The sequence below is a fragment of the Manis pentadactyla genome, chromosome 3 (assembly GCF_030020395.1).
Source record: "Manis pentadactyla isolate mManPen7 chromosome 3, mManPen7.hap1, whole genome shotgun sequence".
Lineage (NCBI taxonomy): Eukaryota > Metazoa > Chordata > Mammalia > Pholidota > Manidae > Manis > Manis pentadactyla.
Window position 1 is genome coordinate 170,791,808 of NC_080021.1, and position 23,267 is coordinate 170,815,074.

General features: G+C 37.7%; 1 protein-coding gene across 3 annotated transcripts in view; it reads left to right on the forward strand.

Moving 5' to 3' along the window:
* SH3GL2 (SH3 domain containing GRB2 like 2, endophilin A1) overlaps positions 1–23,267 on the forward strand; it is a 254,199-nt gene that overhangs the window by 63,697 nt on the left and 167,235 nt on the right. The gene's annotated exons all lie outside the window — the stretch shown is intronic.

Consider the following 23,267-nt stretch of genomic DNA (forward strand, 5'->3'; position numbering starts at 1 on the left):
CATTTTCTCTATTACTTCTGAGATGAGTACCAAATATTATATGTAATATTATTAATCATTTATTTAAATATTCTGTTTCTATGGTGGAGTGTATTAAATTAGCCAGTGAAAATACTTGATTTATCTATTTATCCCATTAGATCTGTCACTTACTGACATATTTTTAGGTGCATATACTTCTGTGATAGTTGTATTTTTGTTCTGCATCATTCTTTTTATAAACATACAGATTATCTCTTTTTCCTTTATGATGTTTTGGCTTTAAATTCTATTCTGTCTGATAGTAAAATTGCTACAATGGTTTTCTAACATTTTATGTTTCTCTGATATATTTTTTCCATGCCTTAATGTTGACTGAGTCATTTTAAAAGAATCCAAGCTGAGCATCTGTCTTTTGGTGTAAAGTTTAATCCATTTACTTTTATTAGAATTATATTTCTGTCAGGCATGTTTTTGCCATCATATTTTGCATTTCTCTTTATCATGCCTGTGTTCTTTCTTGCTTACTTGATTTCTTGCATTGCTTTCTTCTTTCCTGCCTTACAGTGGAAGCTCTTTTAAACAGTTGTCTTACTTTTTTACCTGAGTTCTTGGAAATTCTTGACTGTTATTTTTTCAGTTAGTTTCTCCCATCTGTTCACTTTCTGTATTCTTTCAAGACTCCTAGTACTTCTACTTCTAGCCTCCCAATCTCTTATCTTGTCTTCCTCCCTCTGCCCCTGCTTCCTTCCATACCTCCCTCCCATCTCTCTCTCTTTATCTCTTTCTCCTCCTTTCCATCTGCAACTGTATTCTTTCTCTTCTTTCTTTCTTTTAGATGCCATCTGCAGAGTTTTTGACCTGCTTTTCTTAGATACTGTGTAGATGTTTTGGGCTGTTGTCTTTCAATCATAGTGCTTGTGTTGCTCAGATGTCTCATAATTTTCTCTGGACTCATTTTTAATTGCTCTGGAATTATCACCTGCCTTGATAATGATGTCTACCTGAGTCTAGAAAATTTTGATGGGAGAAAAAGAAGAAAATACAAGAAAATCTAATTACAAGCCAGTGAACAGAGATGTAGAAAATCTACACAAGATTCTAGCTAACAGAATCCAATTGTGTTAAAAATAGTAAAAAAAAAAGAAGAATTTATCCTGACCATGTAGAGTCTCAAAGTGTGCTGTTACATAGTGTTTCCTTATTGAATTTTTTCACTGACAAGTTAGATTAATAACCACTTAGCCTTCCCAGAGTGAGAAATTAAAACCCTATCAGAAGCAGAAGTTATGTGGCTCTATAGGAAAACTTGTTTGGTTAGGTTTGTCTAGTAAGAAAAGGAAGAAAGAGGATTCTTGCTAATTGAGTCCTTTCTGTGTATTAAAGGCACCATCCCACAGTATTCTCTTACTTAACTCCAACAGATATCCTCTGAGGGATAAGTAGCTACCATTCCCACTTTACAAATTGTCCTAGAGAGAGTAAGTGAGGACGATGGTGAACTGCAAAGGCAGGAGCAGTCTGAAGGAGTCAGCAGCTTTAGGTGTCCTGTGATGACACAGTCGTGAAAGAGGATCATGAAAAGTCATAATTCTTGAGATTATGCATACACTGTGTGATGCCATGTGGGATGGGGAAAGAAAGACCAATGTGTTGAGCTGATTGTTGCTTAGAGGAACTTAACTTCTAGATGGAAGCCTGAAGGGTGAAAGCAATTCAGTTTGAGGGCCATTGAACTGGGCTAGTCCTGTAAAAGGAAGAGACAGGTATTTCCATGGTGGATGTTCACGGACCTTCACAAGAAGCCAACAAGGAGGATACATGGTAACCTAGTTTTCAAGTAGATAGAAAACATAAAATTTTAAACAAAAGAAATGACTAGAAAGGTTTTATTTTTAACTCTGAGAAAGTAGTTGTGTAATGTATTTACTTATCCAGGCTTCTGTCATTATTCATTCTGTGCTTTAAGCTTTGACTCTAATGAGAATCTAGTATCTAGAAGGCGCCAAGCCAAGGAGAGAGCCAACAGGCTGTGCGAGGACAAGAAATCAGAGTCAAATGAGAATTCTTTGCCCAGTCAGCAAAAAACCAGGCTGGAAAAATTAATACTTCTCTGGCTGCTCACTTCTGCCACCCTCCAACCCCTGCTGCCCTGCTGAAGAATTAGTCATCCTTTCTCTCTGTCTTTGTTCATATATCATTCATAATTTCTCCTTACTCTACTGGTTGTAATGTATTTCTCTTAGGGTTTTTGTGCTGTTTCCCTGGATAACTGAGAATGGGGACTATTGTTTTCTCCTATGTGTTCAGTGTAGTTTTGTTACCCAAATGAGTGGATAAGCGATCATTGAAAGTGTAGCAGTAGATATTCTCCTTGCCTTTGGCCTGACAATGGAGATTTTTATTTATTTGTAGGAAACTCTGCCCCTGAGCCAGTATGCCTGTCTGTAAGGCTAATCCAAACATGTAAATTGGGGCTCAGAATGAATAGAATTTAATGATAAAAGTAATGAGTATCATGTCTAGGAATTTCATAACAAAGTAAGAAAACCGTGAGAAAGAAAAGTTTATGAAAATAAAGTTGTAGATAAACATGAGCTTAATCCTCACTGACTGTATTAACCAGTAGCTAGTGTGAACAAAAAATAGTATGCTGAAAAAATAACCAGGCGTGGTAACAAGTGGACATTTTCCATCTAAATTGTTACTTTTAATGACAAAGACATGCTGCTCTAAGAGAATGTGATAGGAGCTCTATAGTGAGATTAAATAGGTCCCAGGAGAAGACCTGGTTCAGTGTTCTGCAGATGTTCATAGATCAAAGTTTTTTTTGCCTTTCTGTGGAAAAACCTCTCAGCAGAGGGAGGTGATGAAGAGAGGAACTGGATCAGCATGCATTTTCCTTTTTCTCTGGAAATGCTTTGGACCTCTGAGAGGTTTTATTTAAGTCAGGGTCCTTGAGTGGAAAGCTATAAAAGGAAAAAAAAAAATCACAATCCAAAGGTCAGAGACTAGAATTTATTATATACTAAGTACCTTAAAGATGTTTCATTGTCTTGTGTTTTTGAATTTGCATCATGCTTTGTTTCTCAAACCATAGAAGGGTGACAGCCAGGAGCATGAGCACGCTTTCCTCCCTTCCTCTTTCTAAGCCCAGCTCTGCAGTAGGGAGGTTGGGTGTTTCCCTACGTCTGTGGCTCCGCCTCCCTGATCATGCAGTTTAGGAAGTTGTGATATGAACTGAGTCCATCCTAATGACACACACAACAGCATGACTTAACATTTCACGATATGTTTTGTATGATGGATTGATTTGTGCCCCTTCTAAGTTAGGTCTGAGTAGTCAACTTTTAAAAGCAGTTTAAGGTGAAATATGTTGTATATTGCATCTTAATTACTAAAACCATTAAAAAAACCCCTAATTGTTAACATACCACTTAAAAATGAAATGTTGTGCATATGTGCTGCTGAAGTGAGCACCAGTGAAAGGTTTTGAAATGGTGGCTGAGCACTTTTTCTTTGTTGTTCACATTGACTGACCTAGTTGCTGTCTTGTATTCTGGATCTACCTCTTCTAGCCTTCTAGCCCCATGCACTGTCTGTGAATACACTGCATGTATCCCATCAGTGTGGTCTGAACCTGATGACCACTGAGGTCGCCGTCATCCCTGAGCACTTGCCTTCAGCCAGAGCTTCCTCCTCAGTCTGTCCCAGCCTCCTGTGTATCTCCAGAAGGTGGGTGGGTGGGTAGGTGGGGAAGTTGCTCTGCACAGAGATCTACATTTTTCACCTGAAGAAACATATTGTTTAAAAATGCCCAACCTGGCACATTTTAAGTCAGGATTATATTTGAAGTTGGCTTATGTTCAGTTCTCTGTTTTAGCATTCTGAAATCCTTTTTGAAATAAAGTATGGGCATGTGAAAATAAACTCTTTCCTCTACCATCTCTAGGTACTGGTTTCTATGCTTTTATTCTGATACAGTTTTGGTTTAAATGCCACATAAAAAAATATATGCATGCTGTGGCCTGAGCTAAAAATGCCCATGTTCAGCATATAAAATTTTAAATTGTTTTGGAGTCTCTGCCAATACTGTTATAAGCTCAGCTTAATTTCAAAAGCAGTAAATACACTATAGCAGTACTCTAAACTTCATCAGTGGCTTTGAGGTAACCTTAGCCCTAATTTCATGGGCAAATGAAGTGCCTATTACAAAGGAAATGAATACTCATAATGCAATAATCTTATGGCAGTTTGTTCCCTGGGTGACATATGCTTGTGCCATAATTTAAGTGGAGAACATGGATTGTGACCACATTCTAGTTTCAGATAAAAAAGTTGAAAGTGCCTCAGAGATAAGTGTAAAACTCAAGTTAGATAAACAGTTCTTGTGTTTCACCCAGAAGCCTCAGTCACATGAGGTCATTAATCTAGTTTGCTTTTAAGAAATATAGGTACCTGCTGGTAATACAGGGCCAACTCATCTCCAGGTTGCTGGGATTTTTGTCTGCTCAAAAATAGAGTACATGATAAAAGCTTAACCTGATAATATTTGAGAGAGAAAAATTGAAATCAAATGAAAATGTGGGATGAGAGGTTGGAGAAGGAATGCAGGAAAGGATGCAGAACCATTCTTTCTCTCCTGCAGCTCTTGAAACAAGTGATTAGGTGGCTTTGCTGAGAAGCAGCATTCATTTTTGGGAGGGAAAAGAGCTAGACCTAGTTTAGAATCAGTCTTTAGATTGTTTTTCTAAAAATTATTTATTTGTTACTTAGGCAATCCTACATTTCTTTATTTTCTATAAATTGTGTTGATGAATCTGTACACAGTGTTATTTCATTGATCATTTCTATTGGAGTGTCTTTAATTTAAATGTTTTGATGGACAGGTTTGCACTAAAGTTGCCCATGGATAGGTATGTTAGAGGAAATTTTAATATTCTTTAATATGTAATATTTTTCAGAGGATTAAGTAACTGATGAATATATCATAAAACCAATAGACTGGCCTTACAAAGTGACAGCTTGTTGAAAGTTGAATTTTTTGATTGGATCCAGATATTGAGTATTCCATACATTAGAAAAATAATTCTGTGCCATTGCTTTGTAGACTGCAGGTAGCATGGATAGCCTTGCCTGTGGTACATTGGTGAAAATTATTTGTTGTATTTACATTACCACAAGTACTCAACAATAAATAGTTACTTGTTAAAGCATGTGCCTGTGATTGGTATCATTTAACTTAATTCTGTGCATATTCTTAGGCATGCAAAGAAGAAATATCTGCTAGTGGTCGCTGTTTAAATTACATTCTTATCTCTTAAGGAACATGTTTGAACATCCTCTATACTTATCAAAAAAGGCTTTTTAATGGGTATTCTCTTGTTTATTTAAAGCGTGCGTGATTACCTGACAAGTCATATAGTACACAGTTTAGATTAGGAAAACAGGATTTAAAAAGGTGAAATAGCTTTTTTAAAAAAAGCTTATCATGAGAATTGAAAATGATTTCACTTAATAACTTTCAGGAAAAAAATATCATTGGTGGTACCTAATTGAAGCATAGATTAGATTAGCAAAATACCCTCTAGTATTATAAATATATAAAAATTCTTAATTTATAAACAAAATGTGACTGTTCCTAGTGAATAATCATGAAATACAGTTTAGTCAACCACCTCAGAGAGGAATGTGACCAAATAAACTTATGCACACTGAATTAGTATTTCAGCCAATTTTTTAAGTGCTATTTGCCAGGCACTTTATATCAAGAGTTAGTAGTGTATTGGGTGATCTTGCCTTCTGGGAGCTTCTTGTCTGATAGGAGAAAGAGATGCATGGACAGGCCATTTTAATATACTACAGTAAACACTGTGTTAAAGGTCTGTACACGTGACCAGTTGTAAATTCTGGGGTGATAAAGGAGAGATTTTGGGGACAGGTGGTCATCTTACCCCCCTGTGTCAGTCATACCATGTACAGTTGAGGATCTCTGGTCTTGGCAGTAGGTGGTCATACAGCCAACATGGGTAGGCTGTTGTGGTTGACTTGGATTCTGATGTCAGCCCCTCTAGTGACTTATGTCCTGAGGCAGGTTACCTCTCTCTTTATCTATGAATTGGGAATAGAAGTAAAAATACTCGCCTCACAAAGTAGTTATAAGGACCAGAAAGGATAACGTACCTGAATGAGGTTTGGAAACAGGGAAACAGCAATAGACATGCTAGTTGTTAACACTCTTGACACTCCCCTTATGACTTTGGGTTATTGATGAACTCCTCTATGCTCTGTATTTATCATGTGTCAAAGGAGAATAGTAGTTTCTCTGATACAGAGCAATCATAAGGATTAAATGAGCTAAAATATGTAAAGCCCTTAAAACAGTGTCTAGCACCCAGTAAAAGTTGTTTATTAAGTTAATTATTATTGATGCAGTAGAAGAGGTAGACCCTACCTCTCTGTGATTCTGGTGGAAGATTTTCAACATAGTCTTTTTTATGGTGTTCTTAACAGTAAGATTTTGTGGCATTTTAATGGCTTAATAAAAGTTGTGTGGTTTTGGACAGCTGTCACAAGTGAGGTTCCAAAATTGGATTAACCAATTAACTGCAGGTAGGAATGTAAGTGGTGAGCAGGTGCTCTATTGGAATTCACACTTGATGCTGAATTGTTCAGAAATGCTGCTTTCTGGTATTCAGATCATATACTCTGTTCTGCTACGGAAAGTTGGTTTAATGACTATGATTAAGATGCTGCCCTTTTGACAGTCATTAAAAAATTGATAATGAAAAACCCTAGTCTGGAGCGTCTGCTGCTGTCCCTTCAGATGAGTGACTGCTTGTAAGAGAAAACGCTTTCCCTTTTTTGTGAGCTCTACATAGTGTAGTGTTGGTGTCAGGGTCCTCCAGGTACTTTCTCCTTTCCAAGAAAAGTAAAACCCACATCTCTTTCTTTTGTTTAGACAGCTACAGTAAGATGGGTGGCCATTTCTGAGACCTTATCTTCTTTTAGTAGGAAATTATGATCCTTTTTTGTTTGATTTCTTCTAGTGACATGTTTTAGTTCTCCTACCCCTTGAGATGTCTAACAAAAAGCTTTATTTCATCTAAATGTCACTAGATCATTCCATTGGATGTGGGAAAGAAATGGGACTTATAGTGACAATAAAAACCAGTAACAAATAATATTGCTTATTAAATGTATAATATATATGTGTCAGCCAAAGTGCCAGACATTTAATACACAATCTTGTTCAAATCATTTAAGAGCATTGTGAGATATCCCCATAGCAGTTTTTTACTTAAACTGGATGTTTATTTGAAGGTGGCTTGAAGCTGTATTTGTATAGTAAGAATTCTGTAATATGTTGGGAAGGGAGCTATTGGAAATTATAGGGGAAGTGTGTGGCTGAAGTACTCCAGGCTATCCCTTGAGGTCAACACCCTTTTTTCTACCAAGGTACCAGGAAAATCTACCATGAGAAATGAGTTCTTGGATTAAATCTTTGCACCTTTGGGCTCCCCTGCTTAAAATGCAGATGTCCGTGGTGGGAAAACTGATTAAATAGTAGCTCAGTTATGAAAGTTATGAGCAAGAATAGGACTGAATGAAGGCTCTGGTGACTTCTAATGGGAGAAGGAGAAAGGTGATGGAAGGTTTCTTGCTAGTGGTCCTTCCTAGGGAATTAACTGCAGGTAGGACTGGGAACCCAGGGTTGGAGTACGGAGTGGGGAGGAAGAATGGGAAAGGGGAAGTGGGGGGAGCTAAAGGACCACTAAGACCTCTCTCTGTATTTACATTGGTATCCAAATTGTGGAGAAAAGTCCCTCTTCAGCTGTGAGCCTTCCCTCAGACAGTGCTTTAGCTCTCTGGCTGTCCTCGGCGTGTTCCTGAGGGATTTCCTGGCCCCATAGCAGGCTCAGCAGTAGAAGCTGCACCTCTGGGACAGCAGCCTGCAAAGCCATTCTTGAGTTGCCTGGTAGGTGTTAGGGGATGGCGACATAGCAGCTGTCCCTGGAATGTCAGCCCTTGAAGTAGGTGAGGGGTGTGTATATGGTTTCATGCCAACATACTCTCTCATATCCTGGGGCTGGAGAGATGTTAATGGATGAGCAGAAGTTAAGGAAACGCTCTAGTTAATCTGTGATCTCTACTGTTTAGATTCAGGGAGGGAACTCTTAGTCCTTTTAACAGAATATTGTTATTTACCTTTCCTCTGCAATCTGTTAGAAACTGGTGGTAAAACACAGAAATAAGTTTACTCTTGGGGTTTGCAGACTGTTTCATCAGATAGAGTTCAGCATTAGTGTTACTGTTTGATAAAAGTTGAAATCAGCTCATTTTAGGGGCACAAGAAAACTTGATGACAACCTCCAAGATAAGCAAAAAGTAGCTGGGAATTCAGGAAATATCTTACTTTTAGTTTAAGACTCACTGCTTGAGAGTGCTTCATTCCCATTAAGAATGGAAGACACAAATATTCTGATTTTCATAAAACTGAGTTTTTGGTATGTCTTCAGGCTGGTATCTACTAGTGTCTGTGACTACCTTTCCCCAGTCGGTGAATGTGGATAATGGTAACTGCCTTGGGAGGTGGTTGTAAGGATTAAATGAGTCAGTATGGTGGAGGTGTTAAGTATGTAGCTTGAATTATGACCTACCATTTGTTAGCTATGTGGGCAACTTTATTTAATCTCTAAGTTATAGAAGCCTGGTTGTGGTAAGAATGTAATGAGAGGATGTATGCAGAATGCCTGGCACACATTAAGTGGTTGCTATTCGAATGTGGGGTTTTTTTGGCCAGGACTGTGTGAAATTGAAAAAAGTTCCCAACATTTAAGTGTCAGAAGAAATCTGGATTTCAGAATTCAGACATTTTAACAGCCTTGCACCCACATCGCTGGCTGGCTGCGCCCTTCAAGCTGTGTGCCTGTGGGCCTGTGGGTGGAATTGTGGCTCACTGCTGATTCATACCTTGCCTGCTCATTCCCTCATGCTGTCCACCTTGTCCTGCAGGCATTTATTGTTTTGCCAATAAATAAAGATTTTGGTTAGAAACTATGCAGCACTGGGTGTAATACTTGGAACACAATACATGCTCAGTAAATGTTTGTTTTTTTCTCTATTAGGCCTCTGATGATGTTGTGGAAAAAAAAAATAGGTTTAATTCAGGTGATTTCAGGCCTGAGCTAGGTTCTGTCTCAGTTGACTGGGTGGCCTGAGAGAACCAGTTAACTTCTCTGAGTCTCAGTGTTTTCCCAGGAAAACTGGAGGGTATGATTATTAGGGTTTCTCCAGTAGTGAATTTGTCTGAAGAGTGGTATATACCATACTTAAACTTCCACAGGATGCTTGAATACATTTTGTATGATGCCCTATAAGTAAAATCATGACATATAGGTTATAAGAACAATTAGGTTAATTAGAAAGTGGCTGAAAAATAATGTTCCAAGTTGTTGTAAGACCAGTCTGGTAAGCTGAAGAATTAAGTCTTTTAGCCCTTTGCTGTTGAAATTTTCATTCTTTCCTCAGACAAAGCTACTGAGGGTGGGTCCATCAATACAGCATATCTGTGAAGTCATATGATGGACGCTGGGCTCAGGGTGGAAAGATATCTTTATAAAATGAAGTAGTGGACCATAAATGAACAAGATAAATGTGCAGGATAAAAGTGCTGTAATTTGAGTTTGGAAAAACAACTGCTCAAGATGGGAAATGATATATTTTAAGAGTGGATGAAAAAGAGCTAGGATTTTAGATGGAATGCTAAACTCAGAGGGTATCCATGGCCATCACTGGGTTACAAAAGAAAACATTAGGACTGCTATTCATATTTATTTAGACAGGCATCTTTTCAAAAAATGTATTTTTTGTGTGTTTCCTTACATAATAGGATGGTAATACATGAATAAAAACAAAGCCTTATATGTTTGGAGTACAGACTTTTATTTATTTTATTTTATTTTTTAAATAGGGAAGTATCTGGGAAAAAGTTTGGAGACTCCTGGGATGGAAACTTTGCTGAGCGGTAACATAGTATAGTGAAAACTATAGCCTTTAGAGTCAGATATTCCTGAATAAAATTTTGGGCTTTAACACTTAATGCTTATGACCTTGTATATACAACATAGCTTCTTTGAGTCTCCCTTTTTCATGAAGTGTAAAATATGTTGGCATACTTCTTTCCAAAACATGTCAGGATGGTTGCAATGAGATAATTTTCCTATTTTCTTTTGGCTGTTGATTTCTAATTTGATACCATTATGATCAGAGAAGACACTGTGTAATTTCAGTTCTTTTAAATTTGTTGAGGTTTATGTGTCTTGGTGAATATTCTTTGGGCACTTGATAAGAATGTGTATTCTGCTCTTGTTGGGTGGTGTGTTCTATGTCAATTAAGTCCTGTTGGTTGATGTGTTTTTCAGTTCTTCTGTATCTCTGCTAATTTTCTGTCTGGTGGATCATTTCTGAGAGTGGGATATTGTAGTTCCCAGGATGAAATGATTTTTTACAATGTGCCTAGCCTGGTGTGTGCAGAGTAGGGTGAATGGCATAGTTTAGAGAAGAGAAGAGTTAATGCATGCATGATCCTATTCCTCCATGTATTTGCAGGGCTGCTTAGTGGAAAACAGTGGGTTTCTCCTCTTTATCATGTTAGAAGATGGACAAATGCAAATAAGCTGTATGGGGAGAATATTTGTGTCCATACAAGGGAAGTAGACTTGTCCTATGGCTTCCCCTGTATTTGATATCATTAATATTTATCTGGGGTTTATAGAAATACTATCTTGCATTTGTCCCCACCATGTTTACTGAACAAGCTTGAATACCAGAACCTCCCATTCCTTCTTTATGAAATGAGTTGTTAGACATCTAGTTTTTAGTGACTTTAAGACAGATAGAGACTCAAATATTTGGCCCTCTCTTTTGGCGTGTTAGCATATAGAATTAACATGTTTTCACATTGCATAGCAGCACATGTGAAACGATATGCTTTCTGTTTTTTGACCAAATCCTTTCTTAATACTCCTGGGGAGGATATACTCCAATGCAAAAGAAAGGAGTTACACACCTTAAGTGACAAAAAATAGCCTCAGGCTTTGTGCCTTAACAAAGCAGTCATTCTTGAAAGTTACATTTTATTTCTATATGCCTCATTTTCTGGAGAAAGTTGTCAACTTCTTTGGACTGTTTTCCCCCTGGGGATTAAGAGAAACTAAAGCAGCTAAGCATCTGTTGGTGTCAAAAAAGATAAATGTGATATTTTCTGAAACATCAGTATTTAGTAATAACCATAGTAGGGTGATGCCACTGTGTTTTAGATATGTCTCTTTTAAATAGCATATTATTGGAATTAAAAAAAAAACCAACTGAGAATTGATCTTTTTTTTTTTTTTTTTTTTTTTTTAGATAATTATTTTTTATTGAAGGGTAGTTGACACACAGTATTACATTACATTAGTTTCAGGTGTACAACACAGTGATTCAACATTTATATACATGATAATTCTAAGTACCAGCTATCACCATACCAAGTTGTTACAATATTTTGACTATATTCCTTATGCTATACATTACATCCCGGTTGCTTATTTATTTTACAGTTGGAAGTGTGTACTTTTTCTTGGTTGTTGTTGTTAGGGCATCTCTCATATTTATTGATCAAATGGTTGTTAACAACAATAAAATTCTGTATAGGGGAGTCAATGCTCAATGCACAATCATTAATCCACCCCAAGCCTAATTTTCGTCAGTCTCCAATCTTCTGAAGCATAACGAACAAGTTCTTACATGGAGAACAAATTCTTACATAGTGAATAAGTTACATGGTGAACAGTACAAGGGCAGTCACCACAGAAGCTTTCGGTTTTGCTCATGCATTATGAACTATAAACAGTCAGTTCAAATATGAATACTCATTTGATTTTTATACTTGATTTATATGTGGATACCACATTTCTCTCTTTATTATTTTTAATAAGATGCTGAAGTGGTAGGTAGATACAACATAAAGGTAGAAAACATAGTTTAGTGTTGTAAGAGAGCAAATGTAGATGATCAGGTGTGTGCCTGTAGACTATGTGTTAATCCAAGCTAGACAAGGGCAATAAAACATCCACATATGCAGAAGATTTCTCTCAGAACAGGGGGGGTGAGGTTCTAAGCCTCACCTCTGTTGATCCCCAATTTCTCACCTGATGACCCCCCTGCGACTGTGCCTGTCTTAGGTTGTTCCTCCCTTGAGGAATCTTACCCGTCTCTGGCTAACCAGTCATCTTCCGGGGCCATACAGGGAAATGTTAAGTTGGTAAGTGAGAGAGAAGCCTTATTGTTTGAAATGGTTAGCTTTTTATTTCTTTGCATATTTATGCCCTGTGGCTTCTATGCCCAGCATTTGTCTTGAGGTATCTTTACCACTTGGAGGAGTTATGATACTCGGTAAATTTGATATGAGGCACGAATTCTATTTAAGAATTCGTTGTAATTAGGAAGGAAGAAGAAAAGCTATAGAAGTAGCAGGCGGGAGAAAACATGGGAAGATTGATTATTTCTTTGACATATCTTCTTGTAGAGTAACTTCAGCATGTATATATTTTAAGCTACTACTTAAATTGCGCACACACATTAACATAATAGGAGTATAGTTACATAACCAAAGCATACCTGTAATTACCAGCCATCTCCAGTGAAACCAAGAAAACCAGTTAGGCACCCTAGGCATTTGTGAAAACTTATCAATGATATGATGGTTATTATCTAACTGAATTTGAATAGTTTGAGAAAAATCAGACAAATTAAAACAACCCATTCCTGGGCACTGTTCACATCCCATATGTTCTTTTAACAGTAAATAGTCTGTAGTTGTAAGATTTTGGAGCGCTACAATTTGCACTTCTCCTAATTCTTGGTTGAGTTCCAACAGTATAGATCCAGTCAAATTTGTTGTTTTACTGTATGCACAGGCCAGCTTAGATATCTCCTTCATTCCCATGGCAAGTCCAGGAGCTGGTGGGATGAGTGCATCTACAGCTGTAGCAGTGCGTGGATCTTTGTTGGGGTTTTTTGATGATCATCTTCTGGCATGAGTCTTCCCGAGAGTGCTGATGTTGGAAGTTCTCTTTCATATCGTTTCTTAGTTCATTTTCGGGGTAGCCAAATTAGGCTTTGATCCTCTGTATAAACACAAACAGACCCTTTGCCTACACTTTTATATGTCCTTTATATCATTGTGTAGAACTCATTAGAGGTCACCACATAGGAACTGCATTTTTTTTTTTTTAATCATTAATCTACACTTACATGACGAATACTTACGAATACTTTGTTTACTAGGCTCTCCCCTATACCAGGTCCCCCCTATATACTCCTTTACAGTCACTGTCCATCAGCGTAGCAACCTGTTGTAGAATCACTACTTGTCTTCTCTGTGTTGTACAGCCCTCCCCTTTCTCCCACCCCGCTATGGATGCTAATCTTAATACCCCCCTACTTCTCCCCCCCTTATCCCTCCCTACCCACCCATCCTCCCCAGTCCCTTTCCCTTTGGTACCTGTTAGTCCATTCTTGAGTTCTGTGATTCTGCTGCTGTTTTGTTCCTTCAGTTTTTCCTTTGTTCTTATATTCCACAGATGAGTGAAATCATTTGGTATTTCTCTTTCTCTGCTTGGCTTGTTTCACTGAGCAAAATACCCTCCAGCTCCATCCATGTTGCTGCAAATGGTTGGATTTGCCCTTTTCTTATGGCTGAGTAGTATTCCATTGTGTATATGTACCACATCTTCTTTATCCATTCATCTATCGATGGACATTTAGGTTGCTTCCAATTCTTGGCTATTGTAAATAGTGCTGCGATAAACATAGGGGTGCACTGATCTTTCTCATACTTGATTGCTGCATTCTTAGGGTAAATTCCTAGGAGTGCAATTCCTGGGTCAAATGGTAAGTCTGTTTTGAGCATTTTGATGTACCTCCATACTGCTTTCCACAATGGTTGAACAAGTTTACATTCCCACCAGCAGTGTAGGAGGGTTCCCCTTTCTCCACAGCCTCGCCAACATTTGTTGTTGTTTGTCTTTTGGATGGCAGCCATCCTTACTGGTGTGAGGTGATACCTCATTGTAGTTTTAATTTGCATTTCTCTGATAATTAGCGATGTGGAGCATCTTTTCATGTGTCTGTTGGCCATCTGTATTTCTTTTTTGGAGAACCGTCTGTTCAGTTCCTTTGCCCATTTTTTAATTGGGTTATTTGTTTTTTGTTTGTTGAGGCGTGTGAGCTCTTTATATATTCTGGACGTCAAGCCTTTATCGGATGTGTCATTTTCAAAGATATTCTCCCATACTGTAGGGTTTCTTTTTGTTCTATTGATGGTGTCTTTTGCTGTACAGAAGCTTTTCAGCTTAATATAGTCCCACTTGTTCATTTTTGCTGTTGTTTTCCTTGCCCGGGGAGATATGTTCAAGAAGAGGTCACTCATGTTTATGTCTAAGAGGTTTGTGCCTATGTTTTCTTCCAAGAGTTTAATGGTTTCATGACTTACATTCAGGTCTTTGATCCATTTTGAGTTTACTTTTGTATATGGGGTTAGACGATGGTCCAGTTTCATTCTCCTACATGTAGCTGTCCAGTTTTGCCAGCACCATCTGTTGAAGAGACTGTCATTTCGCCATTGTATGTCCATGGCTCCTTTATCAAATATTAATTGACCATATATGTCTGAGTTAATGTCTGGATTCTCTAGTCTGTTCCATTGGTCTGTGGCTCTGTTCTTGTGCCAGTACCAAATTGTCTTGATTACTATGGCTTTATAATAGAGCTTGAAGTTGGGGAGTGAGATCCCCCCTACTTTATTCTTCTTTCTCAGGATTGCTTTGGCTATTCGGGGTCTTTGGTGGTTCCATATGAATTTTTGAATTATTTGATCCAGTTCATTGAAGAATGTTGCTGGTAGTTTCATAGGGATTGCATCAAATCTGTATATTGCTTTGGGCAGGATGGCCATTTTGACGATATTAATTCTTCCTAGCCATGAGCATGGGATGCGTTTCCATCTGTTAGTGTCCCCTTTAATTTCTTTTAAGAGTGACTTGTAGTTTTCAGAATATAAGTCTTTCACTTCTTTGGTTAGGTTTATTCCTAGGTATTTTATTTTTTTTGATGCAATTGTGAATGGAGTTGTTTTCCTGATTTCTCTTTCTGTTGGTTCATTGTTGGTATATAGGAAAGCCACAGATTTCTGTGTGTTGATTTTGTATCCTGCAACTTTGCTGTATTCCAATATCAGTTCTAGTAGTTCTGGGGTGGAGTCTTTAGGGTTTTTTATGTACAGTATCATGTCATCTGCAAATAGTGACAGTTTGACTTCTTCTTTGCCAATCTGGATTCCTTGTATTTTTTTGTTTTGTCTGATTGCCGTGGCTAGGACCTCCAGTACTATGTTAAATAACAGTGGGGAGAGTGGGCATCCCTGTTTAGTTCCCGATCTCAGCGGAAATGCTTTCAGCTTCTCGCTATTCAATATAATGTTGGCTGTGGGTTTTTCATAGATGGCCTTTATTATGTTGAGGTACTTGCCCTCTATTCCCATTTTGCTGAGAGTTTTTATCATGAATGGATGTTGAACTTTGTCAAATGCTTTTTCAGCATCTATGGAGATGATCATGTGGTTTTTTGTCTTTCTTTTTGTTGATGTGGTGGATGATATTGATGGACTTTCGAATGTTGTGCCATCCTTGCATCCCTGGGATGAATCCCACTTGGTCATGGTGTACGATGGTTTTGATGTATTTTTGAATTCGGTTTGCTAAAATTTTGTTGAGTATTTTTGCGTCTACGTTCATCAGGGATATTGGTCTATAGTTTTCTTTTTTGGTGGTGTCTTTGCCTGGTTTTGGTATTAGGGTGATGTTAGCTTCATAGAATGAGTTTGGGAGTATCCCCTCCTCTTCTATTTCTTGGAAAACTTTAAGGAGAATGGGTATTATGTCTTCCCTGTATGTCTGCTAAAATTCCGAGGTAAATCCATCTGGCCTGGGGGTTTTGTTCTTGGATAGTTTTTTGATTACCGCTTCAATTTCATTGCTGGTAACTGGGATGTTTAGATTTTCTGTTTCTTTCTGGGTCAGTCTTGGAAGGTTGTATTTTTCTAGGAAGTTGTCCATTTCTCCTAGGTTTCCCAGCTTGTTAGCATATAGGTTTTCATAGTATTCTGTAATAATTCTTTGTATTTCTGTGGGGTCCGTTGTGATTTTTCCTTTCTCATTTCTGATTCTGTTGATTTGTGTTGACTCTCTTTTCCTCCTAATAAGTCTTGCTAGAGGCTTATCTATTTTGTTTATTTTTTCGAAGAACCAGCTCTTGGTTTCATTGATTTTTGCTATTGTTTTATTCTTCTCAATTTTATTTATTTCTTCTCTGATCTTTATTATGTCCCTCCTTCTGCTGACCTTAGGCCTCATTTGTTCTTCTTTTTCCAATTTTGATAGTTGTGACATTAGACCGTTCATTTGGGATTGCTCTTCCTTTTTTAAATATGCTTGGAGTGCTATATACTTTCCTCTTAAGACTGCTTTTGCTGCGTCCCACAGAAGTTGGGGCTTAGTGTTGTTGTTGTCATTTGTTTCCATATATTGCTGGATCTCCATTTTGATTTGGTCATTGATCCATTGATTATTTAGGAGCGTGTTGTTTAGCCTCCATGTGTTTGTGAGCCTTTTTGCTTTCTTTGAACAGTTTATTTCTAGTTTAATGCCTTTGTGGTCTGAAAAGTTGGTTGGTAGGATTTCAATCTTTTGGAATTTACTGAGGCTCTTTTTGTGTCCTAGTATGTGGTCTATTCTGGAGAATGTTCCATGTGCACTTGAGAAGAACGTGTATCCTGTTGCTTTTGGATGTAGAGTTCTGTAGATGTCTATTAGGTCCATCTGTTCTAGTGTGTTGTTCAGTGCCTCTGTGTCCTTACTTATTTTCTGTCTGGTGGATCTGTCCTTTGGAGTGAGTGGTGTGTTGAAGTCTCCTAGAATGAATGCGTTGCATTCTATTTCCTCCTTTAGTTCTGTTAATATTTGTTTCAGGTATGTTGGTGCTCCTGTATTGGGTGCATATATATTTATAATGGTTATATCCTCTTGATGGACTGAGCCCTTTATCATTATGTAATGTCCTTCTTTGTCTTTTGTTACTTTCTTTATTTTGAAGTCTGTTTTGTCTGATACCAGAATTGCAACACCTGCTTTCTTCTCTCTGTTGTTTGCTTGAAATATCTTTTTCCATCCCTTGACTTTAAGTCTGTGCGCGTCTTTGGGTTTGAGGTGAGTCTCTTGTAAGCAGCATATGGATGGATCTTGCTTTTTTATCCATTCTATTACTCTGTGTCTTTTGATTGGTGCATTCAGTCCATTTACATTTAGGGTGATTATTGAAAGGTATGAATTTATTGCCATTGCAGGCTTTAAGTTTGTGGTTACCAAAGGTTTAGGGTTAGCTTCTTTACTGTCTTACTGTCTAACTTAACTCGCTTGTTGAGCTATTATAAACACAATCTGATGATTCTTTATTTCTCTCCCTTCTTATTCCTCCTCCTCCCTTCTTCATATGTTGGGTGTTTTGTTGTGTGCTCTTTTTAGGAGTGCTCCCATCTAGAGCAGTCCCTGTAAGATGCCCTGTAGAGGTGGTTTGTGGGAGGCAAATTCCCTCAACTTTTGCTTGTCTGGGAATTGTTTAATCCCTCCTTCATATTTAAATGATATTCGTGCTGGATACAGTAGTCTTGGTTCGAGGCCCTTCTGTTTCATTGCATTAAGTATATCATGCCATTCTCTTCTGGCCTGTAGAGTTTCTGTTGAGAAGTCTGATGATAGCCTGATGGGTTTTCCTTTGTAGGTAACCTTTTTTTTCTCTCTGGCTGCTTGTAATACTTTGTCCTTGTCTTTGATCTTTGCCATTTTAATTATTATGTGTCTTGGTGTTGCCCTCCTTGGATCCCTTGTCATGGGAGTTCTGTGTACCTCTGTGGTCTGAGAGGCCATTTCTTCCCCTAGTTTGGGGAAATTTTCAGCAATTATTTCTTCAAAGACATTTTCTATCCCCTTTTCTCTCTCTACTTCTTCTGGAATGCCTATGATTCTTATATTATTTCTTTTATATTGATCACTCAGCTCTCTTAAAATTCTTTCATTCCTGGAGATCCTTTTATCTCTCTCTGCATCAGCTTCTCTGCGTTCCTGTTCTCTGTTTTCTAGTCCATTAATGGTCTCTTGCATCTCGTCCATTCTGTTTTGAAGTCCTTCCAGAGCTTGTTTTATTTCTGAATTCTACTTCCTTAGTTCTTGCATATTTCTCTGCAAGTCCATCAACATGGTTATGACTTTTGTTTTGAATTCTTTTTCAGGTAGACTGGCTAAATCTATCTCCCCAGATTCCTTCTCAGGGGAAGATGTAGCAGATGCCGAAGCTGTCTGGGTTAGTCTTGTCTGAATCATATTTTTTTGCCTTTTCATGTTGACAGGTGCTATTGACTGTCAGCTGGGAGGGCCAAAATTTTCACTTACTACTGGCCTTTCTTTACTGGGGCAACTGCGACCCCTAGTGGCTTGTGTTGGGTAATTGCGTGTAGAGTGGGTCTTTGTGTCTTGCCTGGCCGGGAGGGAGAAATTTCCCTTTCTGTGGGCGGAATTTGTCTCAGGCTGCTTCTCTGCTTTCGCAGCGCCCGGTGGGGTGATGGATGGGGGGGCTGCTTGACTGTTTGCCTCCGTGAGGGGTCTCAGAGCTGTTGCCCAGGGGGTTAGTGCACCCGGTTTTCCCTGTAATTTCCAGCTGCTGTACTGTGACCTGGGTTGTTTCCGTCAAGCTGTTAAGTCCCTGTCCCTTTAAGACTTTCAAAAAGCCCCCGCTTTTCTTTGTCACAGGGGCATCAGCTTCAGCACCCGCTCTGAGGTCTTACCCCCTGTTCTCCCAGTATCCAGGGCCCCCTGGGCATATACTGTGTCTGCGCTCTGGCCCGGATGGCTGGGACTGGGTGTTCGGCAGTCCTGGGCTCCGTCTCCCTCCCGCTCTGCCTATTGTTCTCCCGCCGGGAGCTGGGGGGAGGGGCGCTCGGGTCCCGCAGGGCCGGGGCTTGTATCTTACCCCTTTCACCAGTCGCTGGGTTCTCGCTGGTGTAGCTGCAGTCTGGCCACTGTCCTGCGTCTTCTGGTCTCTCTTTTAGGGCTAGTTGTGTTTGTTGTATTTTCAAAAGTATATATGTTTTTGGGAGGAGATTCCCACTGTCCTACTCACGCCGCCATGTTGGCTCCGCCCCCGAGAATTGATCTTTGAGCTGTTTATTTTCATATAGGATGGTTGACTGTGATGGCTATTATAGTAAGATTTGTTTCCTGTATAGTTTTTTTTCATTTTTTACTTACTTTTGATTTTTTACTATATATTAATGCTTTTTCTTTGTTTTCTGCTTTCTCTGTATTTATTATATGGATTAAATTTTTTTTTCATTTCCCTTCCACTGGTTTGGATGTTATACATTTTATTTCTGTTAGACTTAAACTTTAACCTACATACTCTGATTCATTTTGCAAAATATTCTGACTTTTGGCAAAGTTTGTGAACCAAAGAAATAGGATTACATTGTGGAATCAAAAAACATGATCACACTGGGTTCTGAAGTAGGGATTTGTTGTTTTTCTGTGATTATATTCTGACATATCATAGTTACTTTTAATTGTATTCTTATCAGTGGTTCTGGAGAATGACCCATCATCATAGAGATGTGAAGGCTGGTATAAATCCATGGGGTGATTTAATCTGTGCCCTAGCACTGCAGACTTACTGTTAATAGATCTGTAATTAAAGGGAAGTTGCTGCCAGTTGTTAAACTTGAGTTAGAAAATGAAATAAGCAGCAGCAGAAAATCAAAAGCAAAATAAACCTCTCATGAAACTAAAGAATATCTACTGGAATAACATGAATTAAAGACTTGCTACTTCATTAGAGAAATGAATTTTTTTTCAGTTATGGAGAGAGATACTCCTCCAATCACCATCTCTTGATTATTGTCATCACCACGTGACAGTGTTAAATGAAAGAATGCTAAGGGAGAAAAAATACTGAAACCGAGAAATGTTGCTTTTTAAAAAAAATTTTGTCGTTTGAAAATTTTCCTTAGTTTAAGCTTTACTGTATTTATACTCAAGAGCTTTCATGAATATGACCAAATGAAGTTGATAGTAGGTAAAGGAACAGCTTTTTGGCTTGTTATTAGGTTTAAATGTCTGACTAAAACATTGACATTGCTTTTCTAATCTCCTCTGGGTAAAAAGGAAGTCCCATAAGTAAGTTTTAGTGAAGTGGGCATCCTGTTACTATACCTCTTACCATATGTAGTATCCAGAAATATGTTGATACAAAACAAAATAAAATCGACACAGTCATGATGTGGAAATTGAATCAAATCCTGGAATTTTCAGTTTTTGGGTTGCTTTGCATTATTCACTGAGATGCATGTATAACTCTATGTCTTTGCTTTAGTTTATGACTCTTTAAAAATGAAAATTATAAGAAGCTTGAACTGACATGGTTGTGAGAGTCAAGAGCTTTGAAAAAAGTAAACCTTTGCATTTATGTACATTGTATATTAAAATATGTTAATGTTGAATTTATGAGACACAAATTGATTCGACAAGAAAGGAGAAGCAACATTGACTCTACAATTGTATAGAAAATAAAGAGGTATTTTTGGAAACAAGAAATATTTTCCAACTACTTCCACATGTAATCTTTCTACCCCTTCTTTGGACAGTTGAGGGGATTAAATGGAGCAGAAAAACTGACATTTCAGGGGAACATTCACTCAAAACACAGGGGAAGATTAAAGATTTTCTTTGCTTGAAAAAAATGCTTGTGTTTCTTTTCTATGAATATATTTTAAGTAAACTGATATATTTTGAATGATGTCAAACTAGGATAAAAAATTTCCATACACCTACTTTACCCAGATTCTCCAAAGTTTAACTATTTGCTTCGTTGGCTCTTTCCATCTTAGCTTTTTTTCCTGAAAAGTTTGAGTGTTTACAACTAACACTTAGATATTTCAATACATACCTCCTAAGAATGGGACATCTTCTTACATATCATTAGTACAGTGATAAAAACCAATACATTTTATATCCAGTCCACAGTCTGATTTTAAATTTTGTCAACTGTTTTAATAATGACTTTTGTAGCATTTGCCCCATACTGGGTCCAGGATCCATTTATATGGATAGTGTTTAATCGCATGTCTCCAGTTTCTTTTAATCTGCAACCATTCCTCATGCTTACTTGTTCTTTCATAACCTTGATATTTTTGAAGAGTACAGGTACATTATTTTGTAGAATGTACCTTAATTTATATTTGTTTGGTGTTTTTCATATTGTAGTCAGGCATTTGCTTACTTGTTCTATTTTCTTATTTACTTACTCATTTACATTTGCTGTGGACTCATGGATTCTTTTTCAGTGGCTCATAAACTGTTAGTATCAGTATGTATTTTGATGCTCACATTGTCCCAAATTTGACCAGTGGGAACTCCTTCAAGTGGGCTCCTTATTAGCCTTTTGACATGTCTGCATTATAATTTGAGTATTTCCTTTCTTTCAGGTACAACATGGTGTTCCAAGCTCATTTTATACTTTCTTTGTCTCAGTCTTGGAATCAACCAATTCACCAAGAAACCCTAGTTCCTTTTCACAGAGAGTGGTATTTAGATCTTGTTGCTAAGTGTGCTCTTTGCTGCCAGTGTGTCATAACTTCTAGGCTCTCTTTGAGTTCAAAGCTAGAAAGAAAGAAAAAAAAATCCATGAATGCATATTACGTATACTATATGTGTATAGATAGATACATAATATCTGTGTATGCATCTGTCTGCCTATCTGTCATCCATCCCTTAAAAAGCCATGAATTCATACGGATGCCTTCAGCTCAGTCCTGTACCACAGCATTCATTCCAGCATTCCTCTTTCCATGTTTGCAGCTCATTTCATCAATGGACAAATTAGGCTTCCATTATTCTCAATATGCCTATTTATTTGCTCAATCCCCCCCAAAAAAAGTATTTGCAGAATTGCTGACCTATACTACTGTGAAAAAGAAACCTAATCACTAGAGTTCAATATTTATTTACTGTTCTTTTTGTCTTTAGACTGAGGGTATGCAGTCAAAGCACTGCATTCAAAAGTTACTTGGGCTAGCTCTTTTTTACCTTTCTTCAATATGATTATGTTCTTTGCTTAAAATACAGTTGGTTCATGTTTCCTTTGTATTCCATTTTAGGATCCCTCAATTTATGCTTGTTGATTTATTTCAATATGCAAAATACTAATATGAATTCAAAAATGAAAGATGTGCCCAGAAATGTCACAACCCCAGTTCTTCTTATCCCATTCCCATCCAAGTTCCTAGTACCTATTGGTAACTAGTGTCATTAATTTCTGGTTTACCCTTCCTTCTTTCATAAAAATATACAGATAACACCTATATTTTCTTTTCCCATTCTTTCATGCATGCAAGGTAAAATACGGTTTATATTTTTGAACTTAATTTTTTTTCACTTAACAGTATATTCTGGATGTCATTACATATCAGTTCATAGAGATCATCCTGATTACAATGCCATAGTGTCCTTTGTCTGGACATCACATAGTTTATTTAGCCACTTTACTAAATGTTGGCATTTAGGTGGTTTGGTATTTTGCAACCATAAACAATCCTGCAGGAGATAACCTTGTGAATATATATTTTCATAATGTTGAAGGTTTTCTTTAGGGTAGATTCCTGAAGTGAAATTGCTAGGTCAAAAAGGTAAACATATAAATAATTTTGTTAGATATTATCAAATTACCCTCCTTAAGGGCTGTGCCAGTTTTCATTCCTACCAGCAAGATACCTTCCTCTGAGAGAGCCTTTGTTCACAGCCTTGGCTAATACCTCTTGGTAACTTCTTTTTCAGTGTTTCTCTATCTTGGATGGGGAGAAACAGTTGTATTATGTCAGTGACATATTTTGTTTAATTTATCCTGTTCATTGAATTGCAAATGGACAATTAAGTAGCATTTCTTCAGTTTTCCCAACTTCAACTCTATTTTTGGTCCAATTTATCTTAGAAAATAAAGTATGGAATTAGGTTTCATTTCTCTTATCTACTCAAACAATAGGACTTCTGTATGCATCAGTGGTTAGCAAACTTTATAGGCATCAGAACCATCCGGAATGCTCCTTAAAACACAGATTGGTGGGCCCCACCCCCAGAGATTCTGTT